Source organism: Tursiops truncatus, chromosome 20, assembly GCF_011762595.2.
Source record: "Tursiops truncatus isolate mTurTru1 chromosome 20, mTurTru1.mat.Y, whole genome shotgun sequence".
NCBI classification, from domain to species: Eukaryota; Metazoa; Chordata; class Mammalia; order Artiodactyla; family Delphinidae; genus Tursiops; species Tursiops truncatus.
The window spans coordinates 53,496,788-53,516,455 of record NC_047053.1 but is presented as its reverse complement, the minus strand read 5'-3'; the positions used below and the strand labels follow the sequence as shown (position 1 = coordinate 53,516,455).

At 52.0% G+C, this 19,668-nt stretch overlaps 1 long non-coding RNA gene across 1 annotated transcript; it reads left to right on the top strand.

The window, feature by feature from the left end:
* The first annotated feature begins 8,345 nt into the window (after positions 1-8,345).
* On the top strand, positions 8,346-12,994 carry LOC117309776 (uncharacterized). The gene is made up of 3 exons (XR_004524074.2): positions 8,346-8,790; positions 9,714-12,649; positions 12,762-12,994. It is a non-coding gene; the product is annotated as an uncharacterized lncRNA (long non-coding RNA).
* Positions 12,995-19,668: the final 6,674 nt, after the last annotated feature.

Genomic DNA, 19,668 nt, shown 5'->3' with positions numbered 1-19,668 from the left:
TCAAGTCTAATCCGGGCAATCACTGGACAAGAATATTGGATTCTGTGGTCCCTGCACTGGTGAATGTCACTGACCTTGCACTGAGAGAGTCCAGGGAAGGAGAACAGAAGGACACAGCCCATGAGGAAAGGAGCAGCGAACAGGTCACGGGGAAGAACTGGTTGAGATAAGCTCACTGCAGACCCCAGGAAGGAAAAGCTAACTGCAGTGCCTCCTCTCCCCAGGCCCCGCCCCATTCAAGCCAACAGAGGTTCCTGGGGCTGGTCATGTGCCACATTTGCCTTGCACATCCGAGGGGACATTCTTTACATAAGTCATCGCACGTAAGCCAATGGAGGCTGCAACCCAAATTCTGCACTTCCAAGAAGAAAGCCAAAAGTGAATTGGACCTCTTGGGTAGAAAATGGGAATTTTCCTCCCCAATTAAACCCAGCAACATCTGAGCAAAGCTGTAACTGCAGGCCAAGCAGACAGAGCCATGGAGTTGGTCCATTTCTTTAAAATCGACACAGGGTTTAAGCCAAGAAGCGGGGAGAGAATAAGTGGGAGGAGAAATCCAAGACTCAGTCCACCTGGTCCAATAAATGAGACACGCTCCGACTCCCATCTGCATCCTCCAACCTCAAGGACACACAGCCTCCATTCCCCACCCCACCCAACCACGCCCATTAAAAGGGTCCCTTAATTGTGCGAAGGACAGAGTACACGGCGGCTGATGGGAGTGCAGCTTAGATGGGGCAACAATTTCTCACCCGAGCCTTATCCCATTTGGAGGTGACGATGGTACAGCACAGGCAGCTCTCTCCAATTGCCAAGTATAACATCAGAAGGGCAAGGCCAGCCACGGGTCTGCTCTGAAAGCGCAGCTGAGCTTTGAGCTCATGCAGTGAAGTGTACACACTGCTGTTCCAGTGAGTGAAAATTAGAACCTCAACACAACACTTCCACCGAATGCCTGGACAATGGGCCAGTCTGCTTTCCTGTCCCTCTCAAATACATGCACCCACCCTTCCAAGCCCTCTTTATCACAAGAGTCATCCGCTACCTGCCCACGATTGCGGGAGATGGAAAACACCACAGGAACCCCACTCGGGATGCCCTGGCCTCAGCATCCTCCGCGGGATTTCAATAACAAGGGACAGGACGCTGATGCATGGTTTGAACTTGTGCATCTCCTAAGTGAATGGAGTCAGGACCATACTATGGGGAAATGTGCTGGTTTGAAAAGCAAACAGACCTGCGTCTGGATCCTGACTCCGCGCTTGCCAGTTGGGGTGTGCAGTGACTTACAGCTCTCCAGAGCAGACTTTACATCTGTAGAGAGGAACGTGAGGATGACAAAGCAGAAGAGTGAGGCCTGGGGGCAAGGCCAGAACTTGCAGAGCAGCTCCGGAGAATTCCTCATCGGGGAAAACTCTAGCAGATGCATCTTTCAGTTGATTTTGGTGTTAACGGTCCTCACGTTGAATTCGCTGTCCCATCTGCAGAGAAGAGTGAGGTCTACTCCCAGCTCCACTCCCAGAAAGACGCAGGGCCTCGCCTCCACCAGGAGGAGGAGGAAGAAACACTGCTTTAGACTTATCGGTGGGTTACTGGGGAGGAAGAAGTGAAGGATGGGGGAGCACTCTAGAGCCGCCATCAAATCCACGGGAGTTGCGACTTCTAGCGCTTCTCAGAAAAAGCAGGGAGCCAAGCTGCAGCTGGATGAGGAGTCACGTGCCAACCTGGAAGCGGATCAAGTTCTGGCTCTGCCGCTGACCGGCAAGGCGACTTTGGACAAGCAGCTTCAGCCCTGGAAGCCTCAGCTTCCTCATCTATTAAATGGGGCAACGCTGAATACAGCGGCCAGCAGCGTCCTGGGACATCATCGCCTCGCACACACCCTTTCCTCTCACTCCACCACCCTCCCTAAAAAGGCTGTTGATACTCCAGCCACAGAGTGGAAATAACCTGTCACCATGACAATGAGCTTTTCTCCGCACCATGGCAGATGAGGATGGCTGGAAGCACCTGCCAGGGCAGCAAGGTTTCCTTTAAGAGCTCGTACAACCCACGAGCATGAGTCACAGCTCCTCAAACAAAGGCTACCTGTGTACCGTGCGGACAAAGCAAGGAAAATAGGGTCCCCCGCCTTGAGCTCAACAGCCTGGAGAGCAAGGCTGTGTCTCTAACATGGAGCCCCCGAAAGTTGGGGCACAAGCTGGTCCAGGGATGTGCAAACGCAATGGGGCCATCTACGTCGATCCACTTGGGGGGCCACTCCAGAGCGAGCCCTCCATCTGACCCAACGGGGTAGCCCGCCTCCTCCCTGGGTTGCCAAACACAGGAGCCCGGCGAGAAGTCGGCACAAATCCACTGGCCCCAGCTCCCGTCATGGGGCTTCTCCTACCCAGTACGGGACACACGTGCCCCTGCAAGGTAGACTGGGAGCAACGCCCCTAGTCAAGAGATGCTCAGAATCAGGGAAGGTGTTTTTCTTCGCTTTGAAGAAAGCTCAGTGAGAGGCGCCACTCTAAGCAGCGGCTGCTATTCCCGGGAACAACCCTTTTGTGCAGGGAAATGAGAACCCAGCCGTGGGCGATGCACCCGGAGGCTGGGCTTCCCAGCTCCCCGATGGAGCGACACTAAGTCCCTTGAAAAAACAGACTCTCGGAACTTCCCTGGGGGTCCAGTGGTTAAGACTCCGTGCTTCCAGTGCAGGGGCGCAGGTTCGCCCCCTGGTCGGGGAACTAAGATTCCCACGTGCCGCGCAGTGTGGCCAAAAAAAAAGGAAAAAGAAAAAATGGACCCTCATGTTCAGAAATTCAGAGGAAAGAACTGCTGAGGTTCATTCATGTATCGACGTTCACTGAGCATCCACCTGCCCTGCGCTCTCCCAGGCCCCACGTATCCACAGGTAAACAGAATCAATACCTGCCCCTACCGTAAGACGCTCTGCTGTATTATCAAGTAGCCCAATCCGTCCACGGCAAACATCTGGTGTTGTCTCTCTGCATCTTTCCCGCCCCAGTCTGCAGAATCCCCGCGGCCCTGGGGAGGGAGGCTGCCCCCACCCACAGACCCAAGTGTGAGGCACATGAGCACAGGACACGATCGGGGCATTGCACCTCCTGGCCCCAGGGACGGGTCCAAGGGTGAGCGCGCTTCCAGGGCCGTCCCTCGGGGGTGCTGAGCCACAGGCATCCTCTTGCATCTGCTGGGTCTGCAGAGGCAGGGGGCCTGCCGACGCTTCTGCTCCTTCTGCTTCCACTAGGGAAGTAAAGCCAAGAAGGAAAAGAAGTGGAGACAAACGAAGAGCCAGCAAAATCCCCCCAAAGCACAACACCCAGACTTCACGGCTCGGTGGACACCCCCAGACTCGCTGTAGACTTCACGGCTCGGTGGACACCCCCAGACTCGCTGTAGACTTCACGGCTAGGTGGACACCCCCAGACTCGCTGTAGACTTCACGGCTCGGTGGACACCCCCAGACTCGCTGTAGACTTCACGGCTCGGTGGACACCCCCAGACTCGCTGTGGACTTCACGGCTCGGTGGACACCCCCAGACTCGCTGTGGACTTCACGGCTCGGTGGACACCCCCAGACTCGCTGTGGACTTCACGGCTAGGTGGACACCCCCAGACTCGCTGTGGACTTCACGGCTCGGTGGACACCCCCAGACTCGCTGTGGACTTCACGGCTCGGTGGACACCCCCAGACTCGCTGCGGACTTCACGGCTAGGTGGACACCCCCAGACTCGCTGCGGACTTCACGGCTAGGTGGACACCCCCAGACTCGCTGCGGACTTCACGGCTCGGTGGACACCCCCAGACTCGCTGCGGACTTCACGGCTCGGTGGACACCCCCAGACTCGCTGTGGACTTCACGGCTCGGTGGACACCCCCAGACTCGCTGTGGACTTCACGGCTCGGTGGACACCCCCAGACTCGCTGTGGACTTCACGGCTAGGTGGACACCCCCAGACTCGCTGTAGACTTCACGGCTAGGTGGACACCCCCAGACTCGCTGTAGACTTCACGGCTAGGTGGACACCCCCAAACTCGTTGCTTAAAGCCAGTTAGAGTTGCTTTCTCTGAAACTTGCAGCGAACAGTGACCCACCTAGAAATACCCTTCTTTTATGGATGAGGAACTGAATGCAGAGAGGCTCAGTGGCTTGTACAAGGTCACACATGCGCTGGTGAATGGGGCGGGACGGGGCCCCAGTGCTGGGCATATGCACCGCGACCTGGGTTGGAACCGTGACTCCATCCTTCAAAGCTTTGGGGCGTTAAGGATGTTCCTTAAATTCTCTACGCCCCAGATATCAGAGATGAGAGTGTCCACACCCAGGGCGGTGGGGACCAAGGAAAACGGGCTCTGGACCTCCCGCTCTGATCTGCTCGAGGCTGGCTTCTCTCTCTTCCCAGCATAACAGCGCTCCCAGTTGCCGGCGCTGGCTGGTGGATCCCTTACGTGGAGATGTGGAAGGAACAGCGCTCTTTCCTAGTATAGGGGACAGGCGACATCCAACGGCCAATCTGACCAGTGAATGCGGCCATACAAGCATCTCCCCCACGTCAGTGTCTTACAGACAGCTGCCCAGGGTGACAAGGGCAGAGACAAACGTTTGGAAAAGAGGGAAGGAGCTGGGCAAGGGGGGGAAACGGGGGCCAGGGTGAAAGAGGAAAGCAATTCCAGGAAAGGTGGAAAAGCCCAGTGGCCGGGGTGGAATGAGAAGCCAGGGCCATCTCAGCTCCCTGGTTAACCACATTCCTGGTTCCCATTTCGGAAATTTAATTAAAAACCCAAACATCTATATTTCCCAACCGGTTGGCCAGTGGCCACGGATTCCCTTCGATTCAGAGAAACTCCCCCTGCGTGACCCTGGGGCCACGACACACGCCCGGTGTGAAGCCAGAGGAGGAAGGGTCGCGGGCAGGGGTCACGGGGTGGCAACTCCCCTATAGAGAAGAAAGCCTCCTGGCTTGGGACGATCCTGTTCTGTCACCCCAGCCACAGGAATAGCAGTTCTGTTTCTTGTTGCTTCATTTTAAAAATTAAAAAAAAAACATGATAAAAAAATAAATAAGAAAAAGAACCACATTCATGGTGGCTCCAGAGACACAAGGTCACCTTCCGCCCACCGCGCAGGGGAAGGTGCAGAGGCCCAGAGAGGCAGAGCCGCCCTGCGGCTGGGAGCAGACCACCCGGCCCCCGGGGTCAATGAAACCACTCACTGCCAGTGCCTTCCCTCGCCCAATCTGAGGCCGGACACACGTGCTTGGGACGTCGGATGACAAATGGGGTCAGACAGAGCTTTCAGGGCTCACTCACGGCTTCGGGAAGAAAACCCGAGACCAGAGGTGCTCATCGTAACCCAGGCGCCGACCCAGGGCTCCGTAGAAATCTGACATCTCACCCCCAGGCTCAAAAGGGCGTGTCTTAGGACACCCGACTACACAGCAAAGGGTTCTATGGAAAAGCAATTTATTTTTCAAAAAAAACCCACACTCAGCAAACTTCATATATACAATTTGACCATGCAGGACACGAGAGAGGATTCTCCCTGAAGTTCTCTCAAATCATGAATCCCATCTCTGTCTTCCCAGCCCGCCCCACCCCCTCCCTCCCCCACCAACACTAAAAAAATTGTCACTTTTCACAGGTGTGGGAGGTGAGGGGCTAGGGGCTCACTGTCCTGGGTGGTTATCTAGCTGTGTCATTTCACTCACCTGTGCCTTAACAGCCTCTTCTGGAAAATGTGGATGACACTTATTTCAACAGGTTGAGAGAGGCACCAGATGGGGTAGGGAAAGAAGAGCACTTGAAAAACTCCAGTGCAAATAGTGGGGGCGTAAGGAACCCACTAGATCACCAAACGTTTTCATTTAGAAAGAATGGATGCAGCAGACTCGAAGCTGAGGGCCCCCCACGTAAACTCTCTGCTCCTTACTTCCCTGGGCTCTTAGATCTTCGTGAAGATTCTTCCTCAACGTGAGAAGGAGATCCCAATGGCTCCCTGAGTATACACTGGGGGGAAAAGATCTAACCGTCCTAGTCAGTTTGCATTTAAAATTAGTTAAGTGCCAATTCACATCCACTGGGATGGTGACTATGACTAGAAAAGGAAGGAAGGAAGGAAGGAAAGGGGGGAGGGAGGAAAGAAGGAGGGAAGGAAGGAAGGAAGGAAGGAGGAAGGAAGGAGGGAGGGAGGAAGGAAGGAAGGAGGAAGGAAGGAAGGAAGGAAGAAGGAAGGAAGGAAGGAAGGAAGGAGGAAGGAAGGAAGAAAGGAAGGAAGGAAGGAGGAAGGAAGGAAGAAGGGAAGGAAGGAGGAAGGAAGGAAGAAAGGAAGGAAGGAAGGAGGAAAAAAGGAAGGAAGGAAGGAAGGAAGGAAGGAGGAAGGAAGGAGGAAGGAAGGAAGGAAGGAGGAAGGAAGGAAGGAAGGAGGGAGGAAGGAAGGAAGGAGGAAGGAAGGAAGGAAGGAGGAAGGAAGGAAGGAAGGAGGGAGGAAAGAAGGAAGGAGGAAGGAAGGAAGGAGGAAGGAAGGAAGGAGGAAGGAAGGAAGGAGGAAGGAGGAAGGAAGGAAGGAAGGAAGGGAGGGAGGGAGGAAGGAAAGGGCTGTCAAGGATGCGGAGAAACTGCAACCCTTGTGCCTCGCTGGCGGGAATGTAAAATGCTGCAGCTGCTGTTGGAAAACAGTACGGCAGTTCCTCAAAAAGTTAAATGTAAAATGACCATATGACCCAGCAATTCTACCTCTGGGTATATACACAAAAGAACTGAAAGCAGGGACCCAAAAAGATATTTGTACCCCTACGTTCAGAGCAGCATTATTCATGGCCAAGAAGTCCATCAACAGATTAATGGATACACAAAATGTGACGTATACATTAAACGGAAAACTATTCAGCCTTAAAATGGAAGGAATTCTGACACACGCTACAACATGGGTGAAGCCTGAGGACATGATGTGAAATAAAGCAGACACAGAAGGACACATATTGTATGATTCCACTTACAGGACATACCTACAGTTGTCAAAATGATGGACACAGAAAATAGAATGGCAGCTACCAGGGGCTGGGGGCTGCGGGAGTCAGTGCTTCACGGCCCCAGAGTCTCCGTTTGGGGTGATGAAGACGTTTTGGAGATGGACGGTGGTGATGGTGGTACAACAGTGTGAGTGTGCATAAGGCCACTGACACACGGACAAATGGTTAAGGTGGTAAACTGGTGTTATGTCCATCTTACCATAATTAAGAATGGTTAAAAGTGTTTCCAAAGCTAGTTAAGTGAAGAAGGTACGAGGGCAGAAACGATCACTGTCACTTAGAGCTCCTGAGGATTTCACTCACATACTGAAGAATTTGTCCCCAAAGGTCAGCATCTCAGACACCTTCTTTTCCACGCCTGAGGCACACCACCGGCCCAAAGAGCGCTACCGCCCAGGTGCTGACCCGAAGCAATTGCACCAGTGTCTAAAGAACCAGCCAAGGACTTCCCTGGCGGTCCAGTGGTTAGGACTTCCCCTTCCAGTGCCAGGAGTGCGGGTTCGATCCCTGATCAGGGAGCTAAGATCCCACATGCCTCGTGGCCAAAAGACCAAAACAGAAAACAAAAGCAGTATTGTTAACAAATTCAATAAAGACTTTGAAAACGGTCTGCATCCAAAAAAAAAAATCTTAAAAAAAAAAAAGAAAGAATGATCCAGCAGGCACCAATATTTGCAGAATTAACGAGCGAGGGAATCTGAAGCAACGGATTGGAAATGCGTCTATGATTAGGGAGAGGGAATATACTCCATTGGTGGCTCAGAAAGCACGGCCGAAATCCCCAGCGGATTATCTGATGGAACTGCTGGGCAGGCAGAGATGGTCTCTCCCGCCCTGTCCTGCCGGGGCTCTCAGACCAGTGAAAGGAAAGGGGAGGAAACGGCTAGAGAGAAATGAGGTCAAGGGCCCACATTTTAGGCAAAGGCGGCGGGTCTGAAAACCATTAAAATCTGACCCTATAAGAGGCATTTTCCAAACACCTGGGAGCCTCACAGACCCGAGGGGAGGGACTGATTTATTTCCAGAGACCCAGAACCACAGTCCCTCTGTCATTTGCCCGAACGCGGCTGCTTCTATTTTCACCACCCCCAGAAGGCAACTGGTTTCAAGACTTCTGTGTAGAAACCTGTACCAACACACCAAATACGGGAGGAGGTGATGATTCACATTACCAAAGGAATTCTTTGACAGAAACTTGCCACTTCAGCATTCCTGTAGCTTACAAATTTCCTCCAGGCCTTTCACATATCATGTGATCAACCGAGATTGGTTTTTGTATAGATATTCTTCCAGGAACAAACCTAGTCCGTAAAGCAAGGGAGCCGGAGTGGTTTCGAACAGACTGTCTTTTGCCAATGGCATAGCTCAAAGAGAGGAAATCCATCCAGGACCGTTCCTGTCCTCTTGTGAAATGAACTGAGCGCATCCATCCTGTGATGAAGGGGGTGCTGACTAGACGTGGAGGACCCCAACCAGTTCCACGATGACAGTGGACATTGCCTAGGACGATGCTGGCCAGAAAGAGAAGTAGCAGGGTCTGCCTGGGCACACAAATGTCCCAGGGAGCTGCCTCTTACAGCTGCCCAGGCTCCCAGGGAACTCACAAACCCCAGAGGACAGGCTGCAGATCTTATACCTAAGCCCAGAACGGCAGTTCTTTATCGTTCACCCAAATACAGCCACTTCTGACTTCACTGAGTACAAAGGGCACCAGATTTCAAGACTTCTACGTCACAACCTGTGCCAACAAAACGAGTAAGTAGATGGGGGGCCAGACCAGGCGGAGGCAAGCTGGGAAGACTTCCTGGAGGAGGTGGAGGACAGAGAAGCTTTGCAGCTGGGTACGCTTGAGTGGGAAAAGGCTCATTTCTGCCTTTAGCTGGCCAAGAAGTCAATCAACTCCCTGTTTCTTACAATGCCCACCTGTATTAAAATGGCCTGGGGTGCTTGTTAAAAATACCCATTTCTGAGTGCTACCCCCGGCATGTACCAAAACAGAACCTCTAAAGGTGGGGGGAGGGTGGGGATGGCTGCTAAGAATACTCAGATTTTTACCAAATTCTCCAAGCACTTCGTTTTTATGCAAACCACAGGGTGCAGGCCAGGGGGCTGGGGGGAGCAGCTCCAAGTACGCTGGCTGAACCGGGCCCACGCTGATCTGGGAAGAGCTGGGCAGGGAGGACCCGTGAGGAGTCACTGAGGAGAGGGACAAGGCAGGTGCAGACAGAGGGCTGTTCCAGGACTGTTTAGTCACAACATCCCCCAAGCCCTCTCCCACCGACACTTCCTGTTATGATCCTAACTGGAGCTGGCTGGTGACAGAAAACGTCTGTGCCAGTGCACAAAGGGCAGAGGAGAGAGGGAAGGAGGGAGGGAGAGAGAGAGAGACAGAGAGAGAGAGAGGATGAATATCTTTCAGTTTACGAGCTATAACAGGAAGGCTGGGAGTATAAGAAAAATCAAGTCTAGGCGCCCAGACCCTAATAGTAATGAGAAACTCTATCTGGACGACAGAAGTCTTGGTTGGTTGAGATTTAAGTAACCTCAGAACTTCCTCATCCCAAACAAACACCACCTACACTCTAACTGCGGGCAGCCACCCCCAGCTGGAGAAGACAGCCCGAGTTTGCGTGTGTATTGTCGGTGGAAGGTTTGGACTACTGTGGTCTCTGTTGCAGGCGGCAGGAGAAGGGCCTCTTTCATGAGTTTCCTCAACTTCACACAAGTGCTCTCTTATGCAAAGACGCTGGGCCAGCCTCCATCCACATGAGTGGCTTCCAAATACCCCTCCAGGCTGGCTCTCCTCAGCCCTAAAGAAGAGGGGGACCCCACCCCCCAGCCCAAGATTGCTGGACAAAACCCTCAATCCACACTGAGGCACGAGCGGAAACCCGCGTTCCCTTAGATCTGCCCAGATCCCCAGTAAATGCTGCCCGCTGGGTTTGCACACTTAGCGCCCAACACACCTGCTGCTCAGGAGGCGTGAATCACAGGCGCGGCACGCTGGACTCGCCGCACGCTGGACTCGCCGCCGCCGGGTTCGGGGCTTCACAGCTGGCTCTCACGCACCCGGATGTCATCCTCCACCTACCCACACCCCCAAGGCACGTTGGGACAGATCAGGCTACAACCCAATTTCTACTAAACGACTCATTCCCAGGGGAGGTCCATGGAAGGAAGGAGAAGGGTACACGGAGATGCTTCTCCCACTCATGGTCAAGGGTCCTCTCCCCTCTACACCCTGGAGGGTCTCATCTGCTGGCCATAAACAGTGAGGAGGGGGTGAGTTAACCTGGGAAAGGAGATGGGATGGACTTCTCAGTTCTGCACCATCTCCAGAATAAAGACCGTCTGCCTAGATGAATAAACTTTAGCGCCCTCCTGTAGCACAGCGCTTATCGTTAAGGATCCTATCTTGTACACTTAAACATTTGCTAAGAGGGGAGAGCGCCCATTAAGTGTTCTTGTCGCCAAAAAATAGTAAAATAATAAATAAGAGGGCGGGCGGAAACTTTTGGAGGTGATGGGTATGCTTACGACAAAGACGGTGGTGACTGTGGTATCAGATTCACAGCGCATACTTATCACCAAACTCACGAGTTGCAGACATGAAACATGTATAACCTTCTGGATGTCAATCATGCCTCAGTTAAGTGGTCTTTAAAGAAGACAGCCTGCTGAATCCCTCTCAACTTTCACTTTTTCACAAGACAGCACTTTCTGCCATGCAGGATCCTGAAATGGATCCCGGACCAGAAAAAGGACATTAGTGGGACAACTGGAAAAATTTGAGTAAGGCCTGGAGATTAGTTCAAACTATTCTATCAATGTTAATCCCCCACTTTGATCATCTCACTGTGAATCTATAAGATGTTAACATATAGGGTAGCTGGGTGACAGGTATAAGGGAACTCCGTGTACTGTTTGCGCAACTTTCCTGTAAATCTAGATTTCTGTCAAAATCAAAAGTTAATAATAATTTTTAAAAGGACAGCATTTTAAATCCAGCTTCCTAGTAAATCTCAGTCTCTGGAATTGCTAATATAATTTCGACCCTAGTCCTGAAGGCAAATTTCAAGTTACTCTCATAACCAATATGCTGATCAACTCTGCTGCAGGAGAAACAAAACGAAACAAAAACTGCATTCACTCAGCAAGCACTGTCTGGGCTCCTCCTGTATTCTGGCTCCCAGCTGTGGGATTATCTGCTGGCTAAGTGGGGCAATCTTCCTCCAAGCCCACCTCGTAAATGTCTACCAAGAGGGCCACTCCTCTGATTTTAGACATGACTGACTTAGAGCAAAGAGAGTGACTTCTGGGAATTTTCCAAAGGAAATAATTCAGAATGTGCAAATCCTTATGTACAAAAGACACTCACCAATGCATGAATTCAAAGGGTAAAAATTTGGAAATACCTTGGTGTCCAACAATGGGAGAATTGTCACGCAAACTATGATTCAATGCCTGCAGTGAATACAGTCATTATGTGGGGAAATGTTCAAAGAAAAAAAACAAAGTGAGGGGGAATAAAGCGGGAAACAAAGTTGTACATATTTGCAGGATTTCAGCAGTGGGGACATATGTCAAATTGCATTACTGTGGGAACTGGGTGTTTCCTTTCCTGTTTTTTGCTCTTTTTTGTAGTTTTCTGTAAAAGACAGAGAAAGGGCACGGATTACCTTTAAAATCAGACGGGGTGCAGAGGCGGGGCTTCCGGCCATCAGTGGGACAATTTCAACAGTTCCTCTCCCAGAGAAGGTGAGGAAGGGCCACAGGGTACATACTGCACCAACGTGGGCAGTTCCAGGGACCTGGGTGTGGCCAGGGCACAGGCTCCTGGGGGAGGGGCGGTACCAACACACATCACCTTTTTTCTTCCTGTGGTGCCTGGCTCTCCCCCTCTTCCCAAGCAGGTGCTCACGGGAGGCACTGGCACCCTGCACACAGTCCAAGGGAGACCCGTGACAGCTTCCAGAAGTGTTCTATGCAGGAGGGACCCCTGGGCAGGAAATGGATCATCACAGACAGACTGCCAACGGAGCTGGAGGGAGGGGAGGGAACCCCGTATCTGGGAAAGCACCCCCAGGAAACCATCTTCGGGGGAAAGAGTTGAGGACAAGTGCCAAAGGGGGAGCAGGAAAAGGAGGCCCCTGGTTTATCTGCACATCAAGGCGGATTCGCTCATTCATTCAACAGACATCTACTCTGCACCTACTCAGCGACAGGCACGGCGCCGCTGCAAACAGCGCCCACACAAAAGGACGAGGATGGGGGGTGCTGTGGGTTCAGAAGCAGCGTGCTTCCAGGTCAGGACTCAAGACTACGCCCCCTCCCCGCGCTGGCCGGGAAACCGCTTCCATTAACAATGTGCACTGACGGCGGGGGGTGGGGGTACGCCCCGGACCGAATGCCTGCTACCTCCCACCCGTTCAGAAAGACGCCTGATGGGTGGCGCAGTCCTTGCAGTCAAGCCGCTCACCAGCAACCAGGACCGGGGACCAGGGACATTCACCACCCCCCCGGCGAGGGGGGCTCCAAGCGCTGCGCCCCGATCGCATTCGGGGTCGCCAGTGGGCAGACGACGGGAGCTCACCGAGGCGGCTCAGCTCTCGAGGTAAGGGGCCCTGCAGGGCGACAAGGTGAGAAGGTAAGTGCGATGGGGGGTCGGGCGGATACGCCCAGCACGCGGACCTCTCCCCAACTTGGGGCTCTGTCCCCCGGGGCAGCCAGCGGCCAGGAGGCGTTGGAAAGGGAGATGACCGAGAGCGCCCAGGATGGGCGATGACCACCGCCACCGGGAGAATCGACTCCGCTTGGAGGCAGAGGGATGGCTAAAATGACCTCTGGAAAGATGTCAATTACAAGAACAAAAATTTCAACCCAGAACCCCATGACCTTCATAAAGCGACGCAAGGGGTGAAATCCCCCCCTCTTCCCCCGAATCGCGGGGCAACTTACCTACAGGTAAGGGACTCGACTGTTAGGTAGAATGTGCCTCAATCCACGGATGGAGACGAGGCTGTGGGTCATCCGAGCCCGGCCGAGACGCACCAAGTAATCCACGTTAGGGGGTCCGGAGGCCCCTACCCCATTCCCAACTTTCCATCCAAGGCCAAAGCGCCGGCAGCCCCGGCCTCTGCGCCCGGGACCCGCGGAAATCGCGCTTGGGTTCGCTGGCCCGGGTTCCCCAGCGGCGCCCCGGCGACCCCGGCGAGCGCACCCCGCCTCCTCGCGCTCGGAGAGCAGCGCCTCGCCTTTCTTCGCTGCTCATCGCCAGCGCGACCCCAGAGATCCCAGCCGGGAACCCCTCTGCCGAGCCCGGGAAAGCGCCAAGGGCAAATCCACCAGGCCTGGGGTTTGCAGGTCCGCGGGGCCCGGGCGGCGAGGGCTGGGAGCCCGCCGGGCAAAAGAGACTCAGGAGAGAAGTACCGAGCGGCGGCTGCCAGTTACGGGGTGTGACGCCCCGCGTCCACACCGCCTTGCCCGCGCCACCTCCGCGCTCGGCTCGCGGCCGGACCATTCTGCCTTTAAATAGCAGCCGGGTCCGGAGCGGGGAGGGGCGGGGAGGGGTGGGGAGGGCGGGGAGCGGGACGAACTGTTTCCTGGGAGATGTAGTTCCGTCTTCCAGCCACAACAAACGCAGAGCAGTGTAGGAGTGGTTGGGGTCCGCCCGCCAACAGCTGTCCTCCCCGGCGCCGTAACTCCGGAGACAAGGCTGGGATTCCAGCCTCACTGCCAGCTCCGTTAGGTCTAGGCTGCCCTCTGTCCATAAGGTGGGTCACACCAAGCTAAAGTCTGCCCAGGACGACCAACCTTAGTAGCCCTGGAGTCGGGCAAACCCAGCTAAGTTGCAACCCCTGCCTGCCAACAACTAGCTGTGTGCCCTTCACGTTGGAATGACCATGTATGCCTCGGATTCCTCATCTGACACAGAGACGCGATATTAGTGTCTGCTTCCACTGGATGGTAGAGGGAGGTGACCCTCCAGGGCGGCCTGATCTCCCCATCCCTAAGCGCTAAGCAAACTTGATTTCAAGGCTCCACTTGTGCAAACCACTTGCCACCCTGAGACCCTCCAGATTAAAATTCTGGAGCTCCCCCGGCCCGGTCAGTCAGGCTTCAATTTCTGAAGCCGCCTCTCGTTCATTCACCACCTGCACACACTGGACGCAGGAAAGCAGGAGTCAAGCCAGAGGGGCTCACTCAAGCCTGAGGAGGACACGGCATCGTGATAACTGCGTGGATGTGAAAGAGGCTGTATGGGCCACGGGCACCTAACCCTGCCTGGGGGCAACAGCCAAGGTGTCCAGAAGGCGGGTGTCTGACCTCATTCTGGAAGGAATAGTTAGGAAGTAGCCAAACAAAAAGACACAAACACAAAGCGACCACAAACGAGGGCAAGAGAGCCATGCCTATGAGGAAACACTGAGGGTATAAAAGAAGGAAGGGGGACAGGCTGGCGGGGGGGGGGCTTGTGTTAATTTCCCGGGGCTGCTGTACAAATACGTGGCTTAGACTACAGAAATGTATCGTCTCACAGTCCTGCAGGGTATTTATTGATATGTGCATACACATGGGTTACTACGCACACATGTATCTCCCTGCTCTCTCTGCTGAGAGGTCCTAGAAGCAACGATACCCCAGTAGCAATAAGCACTAGAGCCGTGGTTTGTTTCTAATACGACTGTCCAATAAAACGAACCAGGGCTCCTTGGAGAAATGGCTGATTCTAGGACTGAGGCAGGAAATATACAAGATGAGCCAGGAGCATCTCACAGCCCCAGAAAGACTGCCTGAAAGCGCACGCACTCGCGCCACACAGTGATGGGGTACATCGAAAGGATACAGAAGCCAATTCAAAGAGCTCCTAATGGCCAAAGTCGGGGAATGATCTGAGCGACAAAATAAGTACAATAGTGTAGGATTATAACCCAAAGTATAAAACAAATATTCATGATTCCACACGGATATACGTAGATAATTGAATAAATAAATATATGAGGGAACATAAAATTCATGTAGCTTATTCTGCCTTGAAGGAACTGCAGCACAACTTCTGGCTCCTTAAGGAAGGGCTGCTCTCCTTCCAAGAGTAAAGCGTGGAGGGTGGGTAGGGCACAGAGTGCTCCCTTATCATCTAATCATGAGAAAAATTCCAGTGCAGGGACATTCTACAAAATGCCTGACCAGTGCCCCCTCAAAGCTATCAAGGTCACCAAAAATAAGGAAAGTCTTATGTGAGAAACGTTCACAGCCCGGAGGAGACGAAGGAAATATGCGACTAAATGTAAAGTGGGGCCTGGACCAGAAACAGAACGTAAGATCAGAACTAAGGAGATCTGAATAAAGCAAGAGTCTAACCAATAATAACGTATCAATATTGATTCATTCACTGCTGCAAGTAAGATGCTAATAAAAGATGCTAATAACAGGAGGACCTAGGTGTGAGGTATATGGGAACTCTCTGTACTATCTTTGCAACTGTTCTGTAAATCTATTCTAAAATAGATTAAAATCATATATATATATACACACACACAACCCTTATACATATCCACCCATATGCAGGTGGTAAAGAATTGCAGTATCTACTCTCTCATGTATCAAGTTTCCACATTCTGGGATCAGGTTCATAGTTCTCTGTTCTGTTATTGGTCCATTGTTTTCTAACTCCATGCCATCATCACATGCTTTAATTCTTATAAAATTCTTAGATCTTAATATTCAGTGGGACATTTCACCCACTTTCCTTCAAGAGTTGCTTGGCTATTCTTGCACTTCTGCATTTCCAAATTAGATTCAGAATTAGTGTGCTAAATTTCAAGTACATATAAATGAAAATTGTGGAGGAAGAATACCTCCAGAAGCCCCTCACTGCTCACAAAATTACATGTAAACTTGACAGCTTGGCATCAAAAGCCTTTTATGTCTGACCTTATCCAACAACCCTCCCTGTACTCCAAGCTAACTGGAATATTTGCTGTTTCCAAGCCGACCTCAGCTTTCTCGAGTCCTCACTGTAGACCCAAGTGCCTCCTCTCCCCAGCCTGCTTCTGCTTATGGAGCTCTGTACACATCTCCTACCTACCTTCCAAGGCCAGCTCACATGTCACCTCTTCCATGAAGTCCTCCCACATGTCCATGACCTGAGAGAATTCCTTTCAACCAACAAGCACTCTGAGTCTTTTCTAGGCTAAGTTTCTTGAGGTCAGGCATTCATTCCTCTTTGTCATGATCCTCCTATCCCCAACGTTGAGAATGTTGCACAGAGTAGGGGCTTCAGAGGTATTTGGAAATTCAATGCAGTGCTTGCAGTAGGGTTCCTGGCACCAGCGTACACTTGTTTTTACCGGTAGCGCCAATTCCAGTGTCATAGTTGCTGAGGTTCTCCGTTCTCTGGGAGCTTGCCGTGTGCCAGGCACTGTCCTGAACATTTATGATGCATCACGTCATACAATCTCTCAATATGCCAACGGTAGGTGCTAGTATTAATCTCATCTTAGAGAAAAGAAAAATCAAAGCTGGGAACAGTTAAGCGAGTTGCTTAATGTCGTGGAGCAAACAAAGAGCAGAGTCAGGGCTCAACCCAGAGGCATCTCTCAGAAACATCTCTCCCCTACTCCACGCTTCCAGATAGTGTGACTGCAGATTTCCGGGAAGCAAGGGCTGAATCTTCTTACACCTGTACCTGCTGCACCAGAGTCTATTCCAGGAGGAGTAGGTGCCCTGCTCAAGCTGGTGTCAGAACGTGGCTGGACAGGTAGAAAGCACCGAGCACAGTGTCCTCCCTACGACAGGTGCCCAATAAATGTTAGTGACCCCATGATTCCACCTGCTCTCGGGTCCTTCCTTCTGCCCCATCCCTGCCCCACGTATGCTCTTCCGTCACCCATTCTACTCCCCCTTATTGAAAGGAGATGCCTCCAACAGTCCTGCAATGGTGACAAAGTGATGGATCTAAACGGACCACAGTGCAGGAGAGAGCGGTCAGTGTGACCTGCAATGGTGACAAAGTGATGGATCTAAATGGACCACAGTGCAGGAGAGAGCGGTCAGTGTGATGGTGGGAATAAAGCACTGGCTTGGGACATGAGTGCTCAAAGCCGGACACCTTGTCTTCATCAATCAACACACATAACACATGGTATGAGGGCACAGGTCTGCGCGTCATGACTTTGGGAAAGTCTCTAAGTTTCCATTGTTTTGCTCATCAAAAAGGGGAAATCTACCTAAGAGCAGGTACACTTTGAGGCAAGAAAGCGTCAGGTTCAGCGGGTGATCTGAGCCAGACTAAATCCTAGGCTCAAAGCCCAGCTCGGGTACTTTCTGTTAACAGGGTACTGATGGATCTGTCCTCAGTGTCATCGTCTGTAGAATGGGGATAATTCATAGGGCTGTTTCAAGGCACAAATGAGTTAAGAGCTGGAAAACATTTGGGACGGTGCATGGCACAGAGCAAGCGCTCAGTAAATACCAGCTCCTCCGTATGCTCCTGGGGCTTGTTCAGCTCCTTGCAGGAGCAGCTCAGAAGTGCCAGGGGCTTAACACCTCCCAGGAAAACCCTCAAGCCACGAGGGAAGGGAGCTGTTGGATAAATAGCCCATCCTTTCCCTCCTTCGATTTGGCCATTTTGAATTTTACTCTACCCAGTTGCTCAAAGGGTTCCCAGTAAGATTCAGCCCTGAATGCCCAAGGCATAACCTCTCATTAACCCACCATTAACTGACTTCCCCTCTCCTGATTCACTCTCCGCACCCCCATCCTTCAAGGTGCTTCCAAAGATAAACTCCCAAATCGATGACTTACACCCAAGTACACATCTGCTTTGAGAAGAATCCGAAGACGCCGCCCACAAACTGGTTTTCTTTTCTAGATTCTTTATTCGCGCCTATGATTGTCTAAGTCTCCCAGACACCAGGGTTGAAATCTTTGGATCCGTTTTGATTCTTTGGCTCCATCCCTTAGCCGAGCCCTCCATGCTTGGACGTGTCTGATTTCCACCATTATTCCTACCCTAGCTCGGGTCCTCATAACCTCTCACCTATTACTTACCCCATTCTTCCTGCCTGGAATGTTCCTCCGCCTTTGCCAGGCTTGTCCTTACTGAGTGGCATCCCTATGCCATGCCCTGTGCCAGGCGTGCCCTTCAAGGCTGCTCTGGGCTGGCCTTCCCTACCGCCCCGTTCCAGGGATGGCTCTCTGCTCAGAACTTGCTTTACACCGTTACCCATGCCATTCATTTAATATTGCCAATGTGCTCTTTTTCATCACTGATTATTTGCGTTATTGGCTCCTCCAATACATTGTATTGTCTTAGGGTCAAGAAGCATATCATATTTTTAAAATACCCTCAATAGGGCCTACGTCCACATTTGGCTGACAGTCTTACCTCGGTAACAAGGGAAAGGCAGGTAAAGGGTGTCCTGGCAAGTGGACAAATGTATTCATTCTCCACATTGTACTGAGTCACCCCCAGAATCTCAGCCACAAAGCTCCACCCAGCGCGCGATCTGACAGCGAGCTGCCCAAGCTGGTGGAATGAATTGGCTGTGCGTGCACACCAACACCGTTCTGCCCGTCAGTATTTTTGACGGTTTACTGCATCATGAGGGGTTAAGGTGGGTGGTGCTACCACATATAAAAAGGATAGCGTCGGGACTTCCCTGGTGGTCCAGTGGTAAAGAATCCACCTTCCAACGCAGGGGACGCAGGTTCAATCCCTGGTCAGGGAACTAAGATCCCACAGGCCGCGGGGCAGCTAAGACGGCTCGCCCCAGCTACTGAGCCCGTGCACCTCAACTAGAGAGCCCGCATGACGCAAACTACAGAGCCCACGTGCCCTGGAGCCTGTGCGCCACAACTAGAGAAGAGAAAACCCGCACGCCACAACTAGAGAGAAGCCTGCGCGCCGCAACTAAGACCCGACGCAGCCAAAAATAAATTAAATAAATAAATAATAATTTTTTTTTTTTAAAAAAGAGAGAGAACAGGGCTCAAATGGTGACATCGCCACCATGGCTTGCCAGGTCTCACAAGACCTGGCCCCCCGCTGTAAAAAAAAACAACAAAAAACAACAAAAAAAACGGATAGTGTCGGCCTGAGAAGTGCTACGAAGAATGGAAGTTGGTAGTCTTCTGCCTCCGCATGGAACTGGGGACCACTCACTCATTTGATCATTCATTCATTCAACTATTTGTCACCAAGTAAGCACCAGACACTATGCAAGGCACTGGGGGTACAACTGCAAAGTTGAGAGTCAAGGTCCTTGTCCTTGTGGGGGAGACAAACAATAAATAAGTGAATAACCAAATTAAATACTTGCAGAGTGTGATAAGAAATAAAGAAACCAACAAGGATAGAAAGAAGAGGCTCTAATAGAGGAAAAAGGGAGTCTGACTTGGAGAGGCTTTTCCAAGGAAAGGACAAGTTACAAAACTGATTAAAACTAGATCATTGCTGGTGCACACACCTGGGCAGCCACAGAAGGCTTCCTGGAGGAGCTGGACTCCACTTTGGCTTTAAAAGCAGAGAAGTTTGGTTAAAGGATGATGTAGAGGTGGCTGAGGCAAAGGCTAAGATGCGGGAAAAAGATGCATGTGAGGGAGATGACCAGGAAGAAGAGAAAGCTTGTC